Below are 20,727 nucleotides of genomic sequence, written 5' to 3'. Positions count from 1 at the left end.
GCATTGTGGGAAAATAAGAAATACACAATAATCTTAGTATGAAACAATTGTTTGATCTTGAGTATTTCAACTTCTCTGGGCTTCTATTTGTTATGATTCCTTCTACTCATTGGTTCAATAATCGATTGAATATGAAAATATTTAGAGGAGTTAATTGAGGGAGATGAAAGTAATGGTGGAGCCCTAGAAAACAGATGACAAAAACTGATTCTCCCTTTCTGGATAGACATATAATTCCACAAATATAATTCCTATATAATTTCAAAAGGAAATAGTTTGAGGATAGGATATGTATTCAACAGAAAATTTACTCTAAGCAAGTATATATTCATGACAGTAATAATTGTCATATTATCATGTAGTATATAGTAGGTTGTCAAGAAACACACGTTAAACTTAATAATTCTGCTTAGATAATATACTCAATTGTAGGGGATTTTGAAATAATAAAAGAGCAAGAATCAGGAAAAGTGCTCCAGGGAAAGATAAAGAACGTTGTTATTTAATCTATTTGATTTCATTCTAAACACTACAGTTCTCACAACAGTAATTATGAACTTTCTCCATTGGAGAATACCACCTCCGTAAAATGTGAATCTCATTTCATCTTTGATAAACAGTTTGGTAGGGTTCTCTTATGAATGTGACTTAGCATACACCTATTGGAGCATTGTAAATATAGAAAATGCTCTGTCAATGGTTCTTTCAGGAACCAGTACATGGAGATTGCTATCACTAGTTTTGTTCACATTATAACAGGGTTTCTACTTAGCATAATCAAATGAACCAAAATGGAAAATCCAGGATAAACAAACAAATGAAAAATATTGAGATTAAAAGGAAAAAAAATTAAACCATAATTATCTTTAGATAATATAGGGTCTACATAATTTTTTTATTAGTGAGTATAATAATGCTATTTAGAAATAAGACCAATATACAAAATTTAATTAGAATGCTTTAGACTAAAAAGAAATTGTGAAAGATGGGAAAAAAATTCCCATCTTATGTATATATATATACATATACATATACACATATATGTATATATATGCAAAATAAGTAGTAGTCATTTTACCAAAACTATCTTAATCCCCCTGGATAAAAAGTATTTAAGTATTCCCTAATTCAAAAATATTTTCATGATCTAAAAATCCTCATATCCCAATTGGCAGTCAGTCCTCATTCCTTCAACAATACCCTTTCTACCCTCTTTTTGGTCCATGGCAGTTACTCATCTACTCTCAGGGTCTATGGATTTGCCTATTATGAACATTTTGTATGAATAAAATCATACTATGTATGGGCTTTTATTGTCTGGGTTATTTCACTTATCACTGTATTTTCAAGGTTCATTAATGCAGTAGCATTTATTAGTACTTAATTTTTATGACCAAAAATATTCTGTTGTTGTGATATGCCATATTATGTTTATCCATTCATTAGTTGATGGACATATGAGTTGTTTCATTCTTTTGGCTAATATGAATGAAGTTGCTAAGAACATTCATGTACATGTTTTGTGTTTACATCATTTCCAGGTATAGTGGTGATAAACTCAGTAGAGGAATTGCTCAGTCATGGAATAACACTATACTGAACTTTCTGGTGAACTGCTTTACTGTGTTCCAAAGTAACTGCACAATTTTATATTCCTATTGGTAATATATGAGTGTTTTATTTTCTCCTCACTCTCACCAAAATGCATGTTAAATAATATCTCACTGTGGTTTTGATATGCATTTCCCTAATGACTCATGATAGCACCTTTTTATGTGCTTATTAACTATTGTGTAACTTCTTTGGAGGAATGTCTACTCAAATCCTTTTTCTGTTTTATAATTGAGTAGTTTTTCTTTTGGCTGTAGAATTGTGAGTGTTTTTATATATTCTGGATATTGGCCTTATATTTTGTAACCTTACTGAACTTGTTTATCAGCTGTAATAGTTCCTTTTTATTATTATTTAGGATTTTATATAAACAGTATTTGCAAATACAGATTATTTTACTTCTGTCTTTCCAATCTGGTTACCTTCTATTTATTTTTCTAATGTAATTGTCTTAGCTAGAACCTCCAAAACAATATTGAATAGAAATGACAATAATGAGCATCTTTTTCTTGTTCCAAGTGTTAAGAGGAGAGCTTTCTCTCTTTCACCATTAATTGTGATGTTAGCAGTGAATTTTTCATAAATATCTTTTATCTTGTTGATTAAATTGCCTTATATTCCTAGTTTGTAAAATGTTTTGATCACAAAAGTCTATCAGATATGTCAAATGCTTGTTATGCATCTATTGAGAGGATAATGTGATTTTTGTTATTTTATCGATATGCTATATTACATTAATTTACTTTTAAATGGTGAAAAAGAAAACCTCTTTCACTTCTGGGATAAATCTTGCTTGGTTAGGATGTATAATTCTACTTATATATTTCTGGATTCTGTTTGCAATTTTTGTCAATAATTTTTATGTCTGTATTCATAAGGAATATTGGCCTGTAGTTCTCTTTTCTTGTGATGTCTTTATCTAGTCTTGGTATCAGATAAATCTGTCCTGGAAGTTGGGAAGTGTTTCTGCCTCTTCAATTTTTTAGAAGAATTTGTGACACGTTGCTATCATTTTTCTTTGAACATTTAGTAAAATTTATCAGTGATGGTATCCAATCAGGAACATTCCTTTCTGAGATATTTTGATATGAATATTTTAATCTCTCTACTTGTTGTGGGTCTATTCAGATTTTCTGCTTTTTCTTGTCAGGTTTGTATCATTCTAGGAATTTGTGTATTTCAGCTAGTGCTATGGTTTGGGTATGGATTATCTGTCCCCTCCAAAGCTCATGATGAAATTTGAACTCCCATGTGGTAGTGTTGGGAAGTGGAGCCTAGTGGGAGTTGTTGGGTTATGAGGTGAATCAATCTTAATGGCACATAATTGAGATAATGAATTCTTACTCTCTTGAGACTGGATTAGTTTTCACAGAGGTTATTTGCTGCCCTTGAGAGTGGGTTGTTATGAAGCCAGGGAAACTTCATGTTTTCATCTCTTCATAGGTGTTCACTTCCCATTTGACCTTCTCCATAATGTTGTCACAGAATGAAAGCCATTGCCAGAAGCCAAGGCTATGCACTTGACCCTTTCAGCCTGCAGAACTGTGAGTTTAATAAACTTGCTTTCATTATAAATTACCCAGTCTCAGGTATTCTTTTATTATAACACAAAATGGACTAAGACACAGAGGTTATCTAATTTGTTGGTATACATTTTTATAATACTCCCTTATGACACTTTTTATTTATGTAACATAGTGCTAATGTCTCATCCTCCCTGATTTTAATTATTTCCATTTTCTTTCTTTTTTTTTTTGGTTTTTCTACATAAAGATTTATCAATTTTGTTGATTCAAAGAAATAACTTTTGGTTTCATTGCTTTTCCTATTGTTTTGCTAGTTATATTTTATTTGTTTATTTCATCTCTTTATTACTTCTATCCTCCTGCATGCTTTGAGTGTGAATTACTCTACTTTTTTAGTTTCTTAAGGAGGAAGTTTAGTTTGCTGATTTAATATCTGTCTTCTTATTTATATAGGCATTATAGCTATGTGTTTTATCTCAGCACTGCTTTAGCTACAGCCCATGTTTTTCTATGTTGCTTTTTTAACTTCACTCATGTCAAAGTGTTGTATAATATTCGTTGTGATTTTTTCTATGACTTATATTTGCACATTAACTCATAACTTATGATTAAAACAAACTTAATGAAAAGTAAACAAAAGCTTTGTTCTTAGATAGCAAGTATTATACTTCCCCTTTATTTGGTATATTATTATCCTGCAAATAATATATTTTTACATAGTATGTTTATTAATACTGATTTATAATAATTCCTTCGTGTAGTTTAATTTTTAATCAGATAAAGAAAAAAGTTATAAACAAAATTCCTTTTTATTATATTTATAAAAGATATTAACTTTGTATTTCTTATTATTGGAGCCCTTTATTTCTTGATGTGGATTTGAGTTATTCTCTTGTGTTCTTTCATTTTAAACTGAAGGATTTCAATTAGTATTTCTTATACAGCATGTCTGATAGCACCAAATTATCTGTTTTCGTTTATCTAAGTATATCTTAATTTATTCTTTTAGTCTTCATTTTTAAGGTTAGTTTTACTGAACATAGAATTCTTGGTTGTCAGTCTTTTCCTTCTGTACTTGGAATATGTTATCTCTTTGCCTTCTGGCCCCATGATTTTTTCTAAGAAATCAGCTCTTAATGTTACTGATATTCCCTTGTAGACAAAGACTCCTGTCTCTCTTGTTGCCTTCAAGGTTCTCTCACACCTTTTAGCTTTTAATATTTTAATTGTGGCATGCCTAGGTGTAGATCCTATAATGGTTTTTATCAAAAATAAAAATATTTGCCACTGTTTATTCAAATGGTCTGTCACATTCTCTCTCTCTTCTGGAACACTCGTTATGTGTTTGTTGGTATGCAGATGGTGTTTCACAGTACTTTGTGGTTCTATCTACATTTCTTCACTTCTTTTTCTTCCTCAGTTGATCAATCATTAACTTTGATAATTCTTTCTTCTTTCAGCTGAGAATTGCTATTCAGCTCTTTAGGGGAATATTTTATTTCAGTATTTTTAATTTTCTAATCCAGAACATATGTTTAATTATTTTAAATAATAATTCCTGAAGAGGGGGTAAAACAAGATGGCCAAATAAATGCCTTCACTAATTGTCCTTTCTGCAGGACAGCAAACTGAAAAACTACCCACACAAAAATGCACCTTCATGAGAACCAAAAATCAGGTCAGCAATCACAGTACCCGGTTTTAACTTTATATTTTTGAAAGAGGTATTTAAGGGTGTAGGAAAGAGTCTAAAATGGCCACCACCACCCCTATTCCATTTTCTGGCAGTGGCTGTTTGGAACTGAGAGAAAATTTGTGTGCTCGGGGAGGAGCACAGTGGTTGTGGGATTCTGCATTGGAACTCATTATTGCCCTGTCACAGTGGAAAGCAACACTAAATAGAACCCAGTCAGTACCCAAGAAGGGAGCATGTAGACCAGCCCAAGCAAAAGGGAATCATGATCCCAGCAGTCAGAACCTGAGTTCTGGCAAGCACTACCATTAGCTAAAGTACAATGAGGTCTTAAATAAACTTGAAATGCAGGCTAGGCCAAAATTGCTGCAATTTCTGGGCAACTCCTGGTGCTGGGCAACTCAGAGCCCACAGACAAGGGGGCAAAAGACCCACTGAGACATCAGCCAGGGTGGCCAAGGGAGTGTTTATGCCACCCCTCCCCTAAATGCAGGCAGCACAGCTCATACTTCTATGGGAGATTCCTTCCCGTCACTTGAGGAGAGGAGAGGGAAGAGTAAAGAGGACTTTGTCTTGTAACTTGAATACCAGCTCAGACACAGTAGGACAAGACACCAGGCAGAGTCCTAAGGCCTTCATTCCAGGCCCTAGCTTACAGATGACATTTCTACACATACCTGTTCTTATTTCTAGAAATAAGACTACTGGCCAAAAGAGAACCCATGCCTTAAAGGCAAGGACCCAGTCCTGGCAGGATTTATCACCTGCTGATTAGAGAGCCCTTGGACCCTGAATAATCATCAGCGGTACTAGGTAGTACTCATCTTGGGCCTTGGGTTAGACTAAGAGATGTGCTGACTTCAGGTATGACCCAGTATATTTCCAGCAGTGGTGCCTACAGGAGACTCCTTCTGTTTGAAAGAAAGGAGAGGTAAGAGTAAATGGACTTTGTCTTATAGTTTAGGTACCAGCTGCTTGGCCACAGTTGGGTAGAAAAAAAGCAGGTTTTTGGGGTCCCCAGTTCCAGGCTGTGAATCTTGAATGGCATTTCTGGACCTGCCCTTGGTGAGAGCAGAGCCCACTGCCCTGAATTGAAGGGTCTCAGGCCTGACAGTATTCGCCATAACCTGACTGAAGAGCCCTTGGACCTTGAATAAACATTGATGATAGCCAGGCAGTACTCACCACAGGCTAGGGCAGTTGTGGCCATGGGGAGAAATTTCTCTGCTAGTGGAAAGGAGAGGCAAGAGTGGGAAGGATTTTGTCTTGTGGCTTGGGTACCATCTCAGCTGCAGTAGACTTAAAAAAATGCTTTGACATACTGAAGAACTCATCAAGGTCTCTTGCCACCAGAACTTATCAAATAGAAGAAAGAATTAGTAAGCTTGAAGAAGGCTATTTGAAAATACACAGTCAGAGATCCAGAAAATCTTCAAGATCTAGAATATAGCCTTAAAATGGCAAATCTGAGAGTCATTTGCCTTAGAAAGGAAGCAGAGAGAGAGTGGTAAAAAGTTTATTCAAAGGGATAATAACAGACAGCTTTCTGTACTTATGGCAAAATATCATTATTTAAGTACAAGAAGGTTAAAGAACACCAAGCAGATTTAAACCAAATAAGACTACTGAAAGACATTTAACAATCAACTCCCACAGATCAAGTATAAAAAAGTATCCTAAAAGCAGCAAGAGAAAAGAATCAAATAATATGCAATGAATCTCCATTATAACTGGTAGCACACTTTTCAGTAAAAATCTCACAGTTCAGGAAAGAGTGGCATGACATATTTAAAATGCTGAAGGAAAAAAAAAATTACCTTAGAACACTATATCCAGGGAGAATATCCTTCAAACATGAAGGAGAAATAAAACTTTCCCAGACAAACAAAAGCAGAGAAATTTATCAAACCCAGACATGTCTACAAGAAATGCTAAAGAAAGTTCTTCAATACAAAAGAAAAGAATGTTATTGAGCAACAAGAAAATAAGAAGTCATCTGAAGGTACAAAACTCATGTGTAATAATAAGTACGCAGAAAAAAAGATTATAACAGTAATTGTGATATGTAACTACTCATATCTTGAGTACAAATACTAAAACGTGAATAGATTGAAAGTAATTACTACAACAATTTTTCATGATATAGTACAGTAAGATAAAATAACATCAAAGAAAGTTAAAAAGCAGAGGGACAAAGTTTGTGTAGAGTTGTTATTAGTTTTCTCATTGCTTGTTAGTTTGTGCTGCAGTGTCAAGTCATCATTAGATTAAAATTATGGTTTATGAGATATTATTTGTAAGCTTCATGGTAACCTCAATCAACATACAATAGATACACAAAAATAGTAATCAAGAAGTTATAATATATTACAAGTTAAAGTAATCTTCTCTAAAAGGAAGACAAGAAGAAAGAAAACAAGGAAGAGAAGACCATAAAACAACCAGGAAACAAATAACAAAATAGCAGGACTAAGTCCTTACGTATGAATAATAACACTGAATGGAAATGGACTAAACTCTCCAATCAAAAGACATATAGTGGCTGAATGGATAAAAAACCCAGATCCAATGATCTCTTGCCTACAAGAAACATACTTCACTTATAAAGGCACACATAGACTGAAAAAACATGAAAAGAGGTATTTTATGCAAATGGAAACCAAAAGGAGAAGGAGTCACTATACATATATAAGACAAAATAAATTTCCAGAAAAATAAAACTATAAAAATAGATTTAAAAAGTGTTTTATATAATGACAAAGGGATCAATTCAGCATGAGGGTATAACAATTGTACATATATGTGACCCTACACTGGAGCACCAAGATATATAAATCAAATATTATGAGAGCTACAGAGAGAGATAGCCCCTAATAAAATAATAGTGGAGATTTCAACATTCCACTTACAGAATTGAATAGATCATCCAGACAGAAAATCAACAAAGGAACATCAAACTTAATGTGTACTGGAGACCAAATGGACCTAAAAGATATTTACAGAACATTTCATCCAATACCTGCAGAATACACATTCTTCTCCTCAGTACATGAATCTTTCTCAAAGATAGACTATACCTTAACTCAAAAATGATTCTCAGAAAATTCAAAGAAATTCAAATAATATCAGACGTCTTCTCTAACCACAATAGAATAAAACTAGAAATCAATATCAACAGGAATTTTGGAGACTATAGAAACATATTGAATTATAACAATATCTACATGAGCAACCTCTGAGTCAATGCAGAAATTTAGAAGCAAATTGAAAAAATTCCTGACACAAATTATAATGGAAACACAATATAGTAAAACCTATAAGATATAGTGAAAGCAGTACTAAGAGGAAAGTTTATAGGTGTAAGCATCTATATCACATAAGTAGAAAAACATGAAATAAACAACCTAATCATTCATCCTAAACAGCTAGAAAAGCAAGAGAAAATGAAACCCAAAATGAGGAGGAGAAAAGAAATAATAGAGACAAGAACAGAAATAAATGAAATTGAAACAAAAAAACAGACAATCAATCAAATGAAAAGTTGGTTTTTGAAAAGATAAATAAAATTGACAAACTAGCCAGACTAAGAAAAAAAAAGAGAGAAGGTCCATATACATAAAATCAGGGATGAAAAAAAGAGAGGTAACAACTGATCCCTCAGTAATTCAAAGGAATATTAGAGGCTACTATGAGCAACTATATGCCAGTAAATTGGAAAACATAGAAGAAATGCTTAAACTCCTAAACAAATACAACCTATCAAGATTGAACCATGAAGAAATGCAAAACCTGAACTCTCCAACAACAAGTAATGATATAAAATCCCTAGTAAAAAAGTCCCTCACAAACAAAAGCCCAGGACTTGAAGGCTTCACTGCTGAATTTTACCAAACATTTAAAGAAGAACTAATACCGATCCTACTCAAACTATTTTGAAAAATAAAGGAGAAGAGAATACTTCCAGACTCATTCTATGAGGCCATTACTACCCTGATAACAAATTCAGACAAAGAATCATCAAATAAATAAATAAATAAATAAATAAATAGGAAACTACAGGCCAATATCCAAGATGAATATTGATGTAAAACTCCTCAACAAAACACTAGCTAACTGAATTCAAAAACACACTCAAAAATCCTTCATTAGGACCAAGTGGGATTTATTCCTGGGATGCAAGCCTAGTTCAACTTATGCAAATCAATCAATGGATATGTATATCAACAGAATGAAGGACAAAAACCATACGATCATTTCTATTGATGCTGAAAATCATTTGATATAATTCAACATGGCTTCATGATAAAAATCCTAAAAAGAAAACTGGCTATAGAAGGGGCATACTTCAATACAATAAAAGCCATATATGACAGACCCACAGGTAGTATTATATCGAATGGGGGAAAAAAATGAAAGCCTTTTCTCTAAGATCTGGAAGATGATAAGCATGAGCACTTTCACCAGTGTTATTCAGCATAGTACTGGAAATCCTAGCTACAGCAATCAGACAAGAGAAGAAATAAAGTGCCTCCCAATTAGAAAAAAAAGTCAATTTATGCTTTTTTGCAGATTATGTGATCTTATATTTGGAAAAACCTAAAAATTCCACAAAAAATCTATTAGAACTCATAAACAAATTCAGTAAAGTTTCAGTATACAAAATCAACATACAAAAATCATCACCATTTATGTGTCCCTACAGCAAACAATCTGAAAAGGAAATAAAGAAAGTAATTGCATTAAAAATAGCTACAAGTGAAATTAAATAACTAGGAATCAACCAAAAAAACATGAAAGATGTCCACAATGAAGAGTATAAAACATTGATGCAGCCAGGCGTGGTGGCTCATGCCTGTAATATCAGCACTTTGGGAGGCTGAGATGAGCAGGTCACTTGAGGCCAGGAGTTCAAGATCAGACTGATCAACATGGTGAAACCCCGTCTTTATTTAAAAAAAAAAAAAAAAAAAAAAGAGCTGCTTGCAGTGGCACATGCCTATAATTCCAGCTACTTAAGAATCTGAGACATGAGAATCATTTACATCCTGGAGACAGAGGTGGCAGTGAGCTGAGACTGTGCCACTGCACTCCAGCCCAGGTAACAAAGAGACATGAGGAAAACAAAAAAAAAAAAAAGAAAGAAAAAGAAAAAAAAATTGATACAAGAAATTGAAGAGGACACATAAAAATGGCAGGATATTCCATCTTCGTGAATTGAAAGAATCAGTATTGTTAAAATGTCCATACTATGCAAAAAAATATACAGGTTCAATGCAATTCCTATCAAAACACCAATGACATTCTTCACATAAATAGAAAAAACAATCCTAAAACTTATATGGAACCACAAAAGTTCCCAAACAGCAAAAGCCACCTTAAGCAAAAAGAACCAAAATGGAGAAGTCACATTACCTGACTTCAAATTATACTACAGAACTATAGTAACCAAACCAGCACTGTACTGGCATTAAAAGGACACATGGACCAGTGGAACAGAATAGAGAACTCAGAAACAAATCTAGATGCCTACAGTGAACTTATATTTGACACTGGTGCCAAGATCCTACATTGTGGAAAGGACAGTCTCTTTAATAAATCGTGCTGAGAAAACTGGTTATCCATAAGCAGAATAAAACTAGACTCCTGTCTCTTGCCAAATACAAAAGTTAAATCAAAATGAATTCAATATTTAAATCTAAGACCTCAAACTATAAAACTTCTACAATAAAACATTGGAGAAACTCTCCAGGCCATTGAATTGGGCAAAGTTTCTTGAGTAATACCCCACAGTCACAGGTAATCAAAGCAAAAATAGACAAATGGGTTCATATCAAGTGAAAGAGCTTCTGCACGGGAAAGGAAACAATCAACAAAGTGAAAATACATCCCACAAAATGGGAGAAAATATTTCCCAACTATACATCTGACAAGGGATTAATAAACAGAATGTATAAGGAACTGAAAAAAAATCCATAGAAAAAATATAATAATCTAATAATCTAAAATGGGCAAAAGATTTGAATAGACATGTCTCAGATAAGACCTATAAATGGAAAATAAGCACATGAAAAGGTGCTCAATATCATCGATCATCAGAGACTGCAACTGAAAATTGCAATGAAATATCACTTCACCCCAGTTAAAATGGCTTATATCCAAAAGTCAGGCAATAACAAATGCTGGTGAGGATGTAAAGGAAAGAAAACTCCCGTACACTGTTGCGGTGGTGGGGGGTGTAAATTGCAACCACTAAGGAGAGCCATTTTGAGGTTCCTCAAAAAGTTGAAAATAGAATTTCCATATGATCCAGCAATCTCACTGCTAGATATATACCCAAAAGAAAGAAAAACAGTATGTTAAGGGATAGCTGCATTCTCATGTTTATTGCAACACTATTCACAATAGTCCAGATTTGGAGGTAACCTAAGACTTCATTCACAGATGAGTGGATAAAGAAAATGTAGTACATCTACACAATAAAGTACTATTCAGCCATAAAAAGGTACTTTTTTTTATGGCTGTCATTTGCAAAAACTTGGATGGAACTGGGGTCATTATATTAAGTGAAATAATCCAGGCACAGAAAGACAAACATTGTTAGTTCTCACTCATTTGTGGGAGCCAAATTTAAAACAATAGAAATCATAGAAGTAGAAAGTAGAATGATGGTTACCATGAGCTGGGAAGGGCAGTAACGGGAGGGGTAAGTGGGGATGATCAATGTATACAAAAATATTAAATAGAAAAAATAAGACCTTGCATATCATAGCACAACAGGGTGACTACAGTCAATGATAATTTATTGTACATTTAAAAACAAATTAAAAAAAGGATAATTGGATTGTTTGTAACAAAAGGTAAGGATAAATGCTAGAGGTGTTATATGCCCCATTTACCCTGATGTGATTGTTATACATTGTATGCCTGTATCAAAGCATCTCATGTATATTCTAAATGTATACACCTACTACGTACCCCCACAAATTGAAAATTAAAAAATATTCTGTCTTTCCCAATGGTCTGTATTTAGTGAGACATTGTTTACATACCTCATTGTTTAGATGTGCTTTCCTTTATTTCTTTGAAGCTACTTAAAAGAGTTGGTTTTAAATCTTTATCTAGTAAGTTCAGTGTATAGACATCTCGGGAATAGTTTGTATTCACTGATTTTTTCCTAAATATGGGTCATATTTTGTTTTCTTTGTTTCATCAACTTTTTTTCTTCAAAAATTGGCCATGTTGAATAATACAGTGTTGCCACTCCAGAAATAAGATTTCTCACTGCCTCCTACTTAAGTATTGTTTCTGTTGGCTGTTGCTGCCCCTGCTCAATTTTGCTTAGTGACTGTCTTAAACAATTTGTGTAAAGCTTATATGGTTTACCATGCATGGCTTTGAAGTCTGTGCTTGTTTGGACCAGTGGTCATGTAGTGATCATACAGCTATTTTCTCAAATGAAAGGAATCAATATGCCTCCCAGCCTTTTCCTAGAGGTTCTGTGTGCATGTTGGATCACACCATGAAGTTCTGCAAGACATCTTTAAACTCTGTCTCAGCTTTTATTTCTTGCCTGTGGAGAGGTTCAAGGTCACTGAGGTAAGAGCTTAGGGCCTACTCTGGTTATTTCTGGGCACTCACAGAAATTCTAGTCTTCTAGTATCCCAGAAATATGTTGAAGGTTTTCAAAGCCTCAGATGAACAAGGAACGTGTAATTCTCCAGCTTTTCCTTTTAATTTTCTGGTTAGCTTGTTTGCCTGAACTGTTACTGCCACCTCAGGCAGTTGTTATGTTAAACAATTGCTGCTGATTGTTTTCAACAAATTCTCCTAGAGAAAATTCTGCTGACAATAATGAGCTCTGAGTCAGTTTGAATAAAGACATGCATGCCCTGTGAATGGGGAGTTTCCAGGTATCTGTCACACAGTGATATAATAACATATTTTTGGGAAAGAGTTCCAAAGATGTTTTCCTCCTCCTCTGGATGTTAGCCTACTAGTTTTCACCATGACTGTAGAAGGGCTTTCAAGGCTTCCATAAAGTTGGAAAAGGAAATGCAAACAAGAAGAGTAAAAATACCACAAAGCTCACTATTCTCACTGAGATTTAGATGCTTTTCTTGAATAAATGCTCCTTGGGTTTTTGCAAGCTATGGCTCATTTCTAGAGCTCTAAAAAAGTTGATTTTGACCATTTTTCAACAGCGTTATCATTTCTTTTATGGAAAAAAGGATTTTTGGAAGTCCTTACTCTGCCATTTACATCACTAAAAAAATACTTCTTTTCTCTATTGTTAACTATAGTTGCCCTATTGTGCTACTGAACACTAGTATCTTATTCCTTATATCTAACTGTATTTTTGTATTTATTAACCTTTACTCCCCCTTCCCTATCACATTTCCCTTCATCTGGTAACCATGATTCTACTCTCTATCTTCATGAATGTAATTTTTTTAGCTTCTACATATAAGTGAGAATATGCAATATTTTTATTTATGTGTCAGGCTTATTTCACCAAATGTAATGTCCTTCAGTTCCACCCACATTGTTGCAAATGACAGGATTTCATTCTTTTTTATGACTGAGTAATATTTTATTGTGTAGAAAACTACTTTTTAAAACAATTTAGTACTACCTTTAAATTAACTCAGGAATCTATAGTATGAAAACATGTAATCCCACTTTCAGTCAGATATTCCTGAGAATATCTAGCATATGTCTACCACAAGGCATCTACGATAGTGTTTCTGATAGCATTGTTCAATGCATAAAAAGTATTTTAATGATATAAGTATATATCAATAATGGAATAGACACATTCATTTTGGTATACTCAAGCATTGCAGTGCTATTCAGAAGTTTTTAAAAAGGCAACTTCAGTCATCAAATATATAATTTTCATTGTAAAAAGTCACAGAAAAATATTTACATTATACCTATATTATAAAAGCAAAAAGTAAGTATTTTAAAATAATGATAAATAAATAGTAAAATTAAGACAGAAAGAGCAGGCATAATAGGCATACATTTTGTAGTTGTGATTATCCTTGTAAGAAAGCTGATGAATACAACTGGCAAGTGAAACAAAGTGACTTCAGAATCATTTATTATTTTTAAAGCTCGATAATAAGTTTCTATTTTATTCACCTTCATATATTGTATATGTATTAATGATTTATAATATAAATACATGTTCATATGACTGAAAATGAAAGACTGGAATCATATTATTACTTTTGTAAGATGTTGATCCCAAACCATTTATTTATGATTTGACTATGTTTTCCTCAAAAAAAGAAAAAATAAATCCTCAAGTAGTAATCTGTAGTTACCTTCAAGTAGTTTAGTGGAAAGTTTCAATGGAGCTTTACTGCCCTGGTTCCACACACCATTCCCCATTTTCTACACACTTTACACAGCTTCCCTGTTACCCTAAGCAATCAGCGGGAGCCAGAGCAGATGAAAGTTGCACTCATAATTTGCATTTATAATTTTTCTTTTTTATCAGATGTATTGAGGTCAAATAATTATGCAGTAAAATCTACTCTTTTTCAGTGTGCAATATAATGCACTTGACAGACGTATATAGTATTATAAGGTGTATAAGCATCACATCAGTCAAAGATAAAGAATTTTTTTCACTGAAAAAATTCCCTTCTACTATTTTTTGTGGTCAACTCTGTTACTCCAACCCCATCCCTGGCAACCACTAATCTTATTTCTGTCTTCTAATGTTGTATGTTTTTAGCACATCATCTAAATGGTATATTACTCTATAGAGTTGTTTTCTATTAGCCTGACTTTTATCTTTTTATAGCATTACTATAATGCTTTTGAGATTCATCCATGTTGTTGCATGTATCATGATGTTGATTTTGTAGTTCTTAGTGGTGTTCTGTTGTATAAATATACCATCATTCATTTTTCCATCTGCTTGATATTTCAATTTTTTGGCTTTTGTGAACAAAGACACTAACAATTCTTGCATTCCCACAAGCAGTGTATGAGGGTTCTCATTTCCTCACATGCTCATCAGAACTTTGTATTGTTAGTTATTTTGTTGTTTTTATCCATTCTAATGAATATGTTGTAATAGCTTATTGTGGTTTAAAATTACTTTTCCATAATAATGTTAAGTATCTTTTAATAGCTTGTAATCTATACCTTTCTTTGGAGAAATGTGCTTAGTAGGATGAACAGTTCTCAAATAATATTTTTAATTATATATTCATGTATGTAATTAAATTATACATCCGTTATAATTGTGTTTTAAAAGGTCATCGCCAAATTAATTTTTGTAGTTATCCAATAGATTTTAATATATTTGGTGTACCTTCTTCTGATGTAATCTTTCTTATAGGTTATATAACAAAGAAATGACAAATAAAAGACCTTCATGAGACAGTGAAAAATGGTATTTCAGTTACCTAAATGTATACAAGGTTTACACTTAAAATTAAAACAAAAACAAAATAGTTGTTATGAGAATAAAAAAATTATTTCTGGGGGCTTTGAGATAATTGGAGTTACCTGAAACTATAAAACATAGAATAAAATTATTTTTGGTGGCAATATCTATCATTAAATCAACAATTTAGTTTATAGACCTTACCTTTGATTACTAGCATGTGTAAAAATTTATCAGAGAAGGCATGCAGGCTTGGCATATACTTTTGTATAAAATTCCGGAATTCTAGAAGGGAGTTCATGAATTTGTGAACTGTATTATACTTTTCATCAATTTCCTAGTGCTTCTAAAGTAGATCAGTAAAGTAGGTTGCATATTTTGGAATGAGTTAAGGAGATTTTCATTTATATTGGAATTTACATAGACCCTCAAATCCAACAAGACCTCAATGGAGTGGTTAAACTTTATACTAGTTGCAAATTAAGTAATTTGGAGGCTTTATGTAGTCAAGGTATTATGCAGAGAATTTCAATCATACATTTATTGGCCAGATAGCACCCTAGGTATCAGAAATGTTTTATGCAGCATTGAAATGTGGCTTACTTTAAAGGAAAAAATTATGGACTTGATTTTGACTCAGCAATGACTAATTCATTATAATTTTTAATAAACTTTCCTGGAGTATAGTATAATAGTTTATATTTGTAAAATTCATTTTGTAAACACTAGCACCTAGGAAACTATTAACAAAAGTAATCATTTGTATTCAGTAGTGTCATTTATGCCAAAAGAATAAACATAACCATTTTTACATGAATTTTCAAAATATTATCAATCAAAGGTTGTTTCAAAACTACGAAAACAATCCATTAAATTCTACAGTATTTTAAAAGGGCTAAAATGAGAATTGGTCTTAACCAAAAAAGTAAAATTATCAGTTGACATTAGTAAGTACTAAATGATTATGAATATTGGCCCAACTTAACATATGCACACAAAAATACACACACACACACACACACACACACACATGCTTAACAATTTGTGTTGCATGGAATTGGAATGCTGCCTTATAAGTAATTATGAAGTTTTCTAATACCTAAAATGTTCAAAGAGAAGAATATAATTGCCCATTACAGAGCATTATGGATAAGATGATTGTATCTAGTTTGGTCTAACTGAAGGTCTCCATCAGCACTAATATTTTATTATTCAAGACCAAGTAGACAGGAATAATTTTTCATTTCTTCTCTTTTTGGTAGGGAAATGATATTATCTTGGATCACACAAAAATATAAAATAAATTAAATACTTCATCCCTTTGGGGTTTTAAATAAATAGGACAGCATCAGTTTGTTTTCTATCTAGGAACCTTAAGTTAATATTGAAATAAGAAACACAAAATAAACCTACCTGTAATAAGTTTTGAAAGTACAAATGAGTATACTAGTCATTTCCCAAGATCCATTCTTAACTATTTTTTTTTTTCTTTAGTAAGTAAACCAAGGATTTAGGAGCACAAGTAGTTGCCCAGCTAAAAATCACATTTTGCTCCTTATCTCACTGGCACCTCTGACCTTGCGATTAATGTGTGTTCTATGAACTGGAATGAAAAGGAAAAATGAATCTTCAGAGTAAAATTCTCAGAAGAAACTGCTTGGCCCTACTGTTCTCTTTCACCTTTCCACACTCTGGAGAGCAGATATGAGCCAGCTTTTACAACGCAGGAGAAAACTGGGGGATGGTAGATAAACAGAAACCTAGATCTAAGGATAATTATTGGAGCACCCACCAGAATGGCAAAAATTTGACAACTGACAATATCAAATGTTGATGAGAATGTGCAGCACTTACAGCTCATATGAATTGTGGATGGAAGAGTAAAATGGTAGAATCATTTTGGAAAACACTTCTGGAATTCCTTATAAAATTAAATATACACCTAAGACCCAGCAATTCCCCACCTAGTCATTTATATAAGTAAAAACATATCTAAAAGGGAATAGAAAGTTATCATTTAATGGGTACACAGTTTCTGTTTGATATGATGAACAAATTCCGGAAAGGTATAATGGTGATGGTTGCACAACATTATGAATGTACTTAATGCCACTCAATTGTACAACTGAAAATGGTAAAACTTGTAAATTTCATGTTATGTATATTTTATGAAAACAAAAAAAAAACTACAGAAAGATTTCTCTAGAAATGTCCATGTTAGTTTCAATAATAGCTCAAAACAAGAAACAACCAAAATGTTCATCAAAAACTGAATGACAAAAGGCATGTTCTCACTTTTACATGGGAGCTAATAAATCTTGTTACATGGAGGTAGAGAATGAAAAACATACAGAATAAGGACTGAGAACGGTAAGTGGGGATGGGGTGGAGAATGAAGAGATGTGGGTTAAAGGGTACAAACATATAGTTTGACAGAAGGAATAAATTTAATGTTTGATAGCAGAATCGGCGGGGTACTACAGTTAACCCAAAATGTATTGTATTCAAGAGATGAACATCCTAAATACCCTGACTTGATCACTATCCATTATATAAATGTAACAAAATTTCATATTTATCCCCAAAACTTGTACAAATAAAAAATAAATGATTACATAGAAGACAATGCCCCCCAACAAAACAACAACAAAAACTCATTTAGAATAAGAGTTGGAAAATTAAGGCCAATGGTCAAATCTGGCCTGAAGCTTGTGTTTACACAGCTTGAGTGCTATGAATGGTTTTTACATTTTAAAAGGATATATTCATATAATCTGTATACACAACCTCTATATGCACACACATACACACACACACGCATACACACACCCTCATATATCATACACACACACACACACATAAATGATAAATATCAGTATGTGGCCAGCAAAGATTAACATACTTATACAACTTTTTACAGAAAAAAAGGTTAATCCCTGACTTAAAAGATAAATAAAAAGTAATAAAAAGGACAAATTATTGAAACATGCAACAATGCAAGTATATCAAATAAACATTGTACTGAGTGAAAGAAGCCAGACACAAAAGTTCATACTGTAGGTTATGTGTGACGCTCTAGAATGGGCAAAAGCAAGTGAACGAATTTAACATCAACAATAATAAAATAAACTGACAAGTGCCTCCTAATGTTATACATTGAAAAGGAAACAACATTATGTGACATTAGTGCAAAAAATATATAATGAAAATTTAATTATGAGGAACTAGCAGAATTATCAGAAAAATATTGAGGAACATTCTACAGAAAAATTAGCTTGTACTCTTCAGAAATATCAATGCCATTTCATGAAAGACAAAGGATAAATTGTACAAGTCTGAAATAAGATCAAGACAGCTAAATGCAATGGGTAGCTGGGGAAAAATGCTACAAAAGGTATCAATGAGATAGCAGATTTTGAATATAGATGCTAATTTATATAATGACTGTTTCTGTAGCTAAATGCCAGACAATGTAGAAAATTTGTGCTGAGGTATAACTAAGGGTTAAAAATCTTTGAGAAAGGGTTGGGCATGGTGGCTTACTCCTGTAATCCCAGCACTTTGGGAGGCCGAGGAGGGTGGATCATGAGGTCAAGAGATTGAGACCATCCTGACCAACATGGTGAAAGCCCATCTCTACCAAAAATACAAAAATTAGCTGGGCATGGTGGTGCATGCCTGTAGTCCAAGCTACTTAGGAGGCTGAGGCAGGAGAATCACTTGAACTCAGGAGGCAGAGGTTGCAGTGAGCTGAGATTGCACCACTGCACTCCAGCCTGGTGACAGAGTGAGATTCCATCTCAAAAAAAAAAAAAATATATCTTGAGAAGATGAACTTCCAGTCAAGGAAACCATACAATAAATTTAGTCTTAAATGTGTTAAGTCTGCACAGCACTTAAGAGCCAGTTATGTATATAATTTTCATAAATGATAAAATTCATATGATTCAGTACTTCCTTGATGGTGTTGTTCTTGTTTAGAAATTCTCATTGCAAGCAGGGGCCAATATAGATGCTCTCTGATTCCTCTGAATAAAGAGTAAGAGAAAACATTTTATCAAAGATCATAGCTAGATTACTTTAAAAATTAAATGAAAATATTTGTATTTACTTTAACTTACCAGACATAAAATCCCAGTTTTTCCTACTTACTCAGGTGAATGTCTTACAGCTAGATATGTAATTATAATTAGGTTGAACTCCAGTGGCAGCAAAATGTTGAGAAGAAATTTAAATATGGGCATATTGAAAGATGGATTTGCTTTTATATATGAGAAAGAGAAAAAAACATAGTGGCCAGAACTGTCTTGAATTTGAAGAATAGAGAGAGGAATACTAAAGAGGTGAAAAAACAGATGGATGGTCTGTTATGTGATATTTGGCTGTGCTAATTTCTAAATGGACCAATTTCAGCTGAAAACACAGTCAAGGAAATGGCCATGAACATGGCTCAGGTGTATCTTAGGAGAAAATTACTGGAAACGAAAAGGTCAAGGGTGACACCATTTTTGTGGGTCACCTAGAAATAGGAGCCACCTCAAACAATAGCCTGAGTTGTTTGAGTGAATAAGTTGTGTTGGTGAATAAGAGAATTCTATAGGGCAAGTATTTAATGAGAGAGAGGAAGGGCCAGAAGCATGTTCATTCCTCTGAATGAAGAGTGAGAGAAAACATTTTTTCAAAGATCATAGCTAAAATGATGATATGATCATATATATGATATACTCAGATCATATACATCCATATATATACACACACATATATATATCTATATACACACACATAACCTTATGTATATACATATATATGTCTGTATAGGTATGGATATATATATGCGTGTAAATGATAGTAATGGGAAGGCTCTTGAGCTTACTCAAAAATGAAGGAAAAATGCTTGAGATTCACCTTAGAAATGGCAGAGAACATTACTCACTTCTCCCGCTCTGTATTATGAGACATCTGAGACTATGAGCAACTTCTTTATCAGGTAGTTACATATCCTGAACCTAATTAGGCTCAAAAAATATTGCCCTTCTCCTGTTTGTCAGTCTCCATTTTTATTAGGACATGATATTGATATAACTAAAATCATAAGAAGTGTGATTATGTTTATACTGACCAGTCATGGTGTAAAATACCAGTTGAAGGTACACAACACAAGGAATAACCCAGAAACACAAGTTCCTTTTAGACATTTTTACCACTGTGTTTTATATGCACTCTTGTAGCCTCTCAGGAAGGGCAAAATAAAGTAAAGCAATAGCTATCAGTAAATTGCAAGCCATTAGTTTTACTATATCCATATGAACAAAACAAATTTGGGCTAGATATATTAAATCTGGAACTAAAAATGAAAAAGAAAACTATCTGCACAAAATGCCTCAAGAAAATGATACCATACAATGAAGCTAATTTCCACCTACTGCTTGCATGCACTGAATTAATATTCCTCATGAATTTTGCTACTGGAAAGACCTAAACTTAGTTTGATT

At 33.1% G+C, this 20,727-nt stretch overlaps 2 long non-coding RNA genes across 2 annotated transcripts in view; one reads left to right on the top strand and one right to left on the bottom strand.

The window, feature by feature from the left end:
* LOC112135227 (uncharacterized) overlaps positions 1–20,727 on the bottom strand; it is a 120,774-nt gene that overhangs the window by 44,691 nt on the left and 55,356 nt on the right. The window lies entirely within an intron of this gene.
* Positions 1–20,727, top strand: part of LOC129048296 (uncharacterized) — a 76,965-nt gene that overhangs the window by 14,159 nt on the left and 42,079 nt on the right. Inside the window, exon 3 of the long non-coding RNA XR_008510525.2 lies at positions 3,055–3,155. This is a non-coding gene — a long non-coding RNA (uncharacterized LOC129048296). The remainder of the gene's footprint in view (positions 1–3,054; positions 3,156–20,727) is intronic.

Source organism: Pongo abelii, chromosome 8 (genome assembly GCF_028885655.2).
Source record: "Pongo abelii isolate AG06213 chromosome 8, NHGRI_mPonAbe1-v2.0_pri, whole genome shotgun sequence".
Taxonomy (NCBI): domain Eukaryota; kingdom Metazoa; phylum Chordata; class Mammalia; order Primates; family Hominidae; genus Pongo; species Pongo abelii.
The sequence above is the reverse complement of the archived record's forward strand: the minus strand, read 5'-3'. Positions and strand labels throughout refer to the sequence as shown.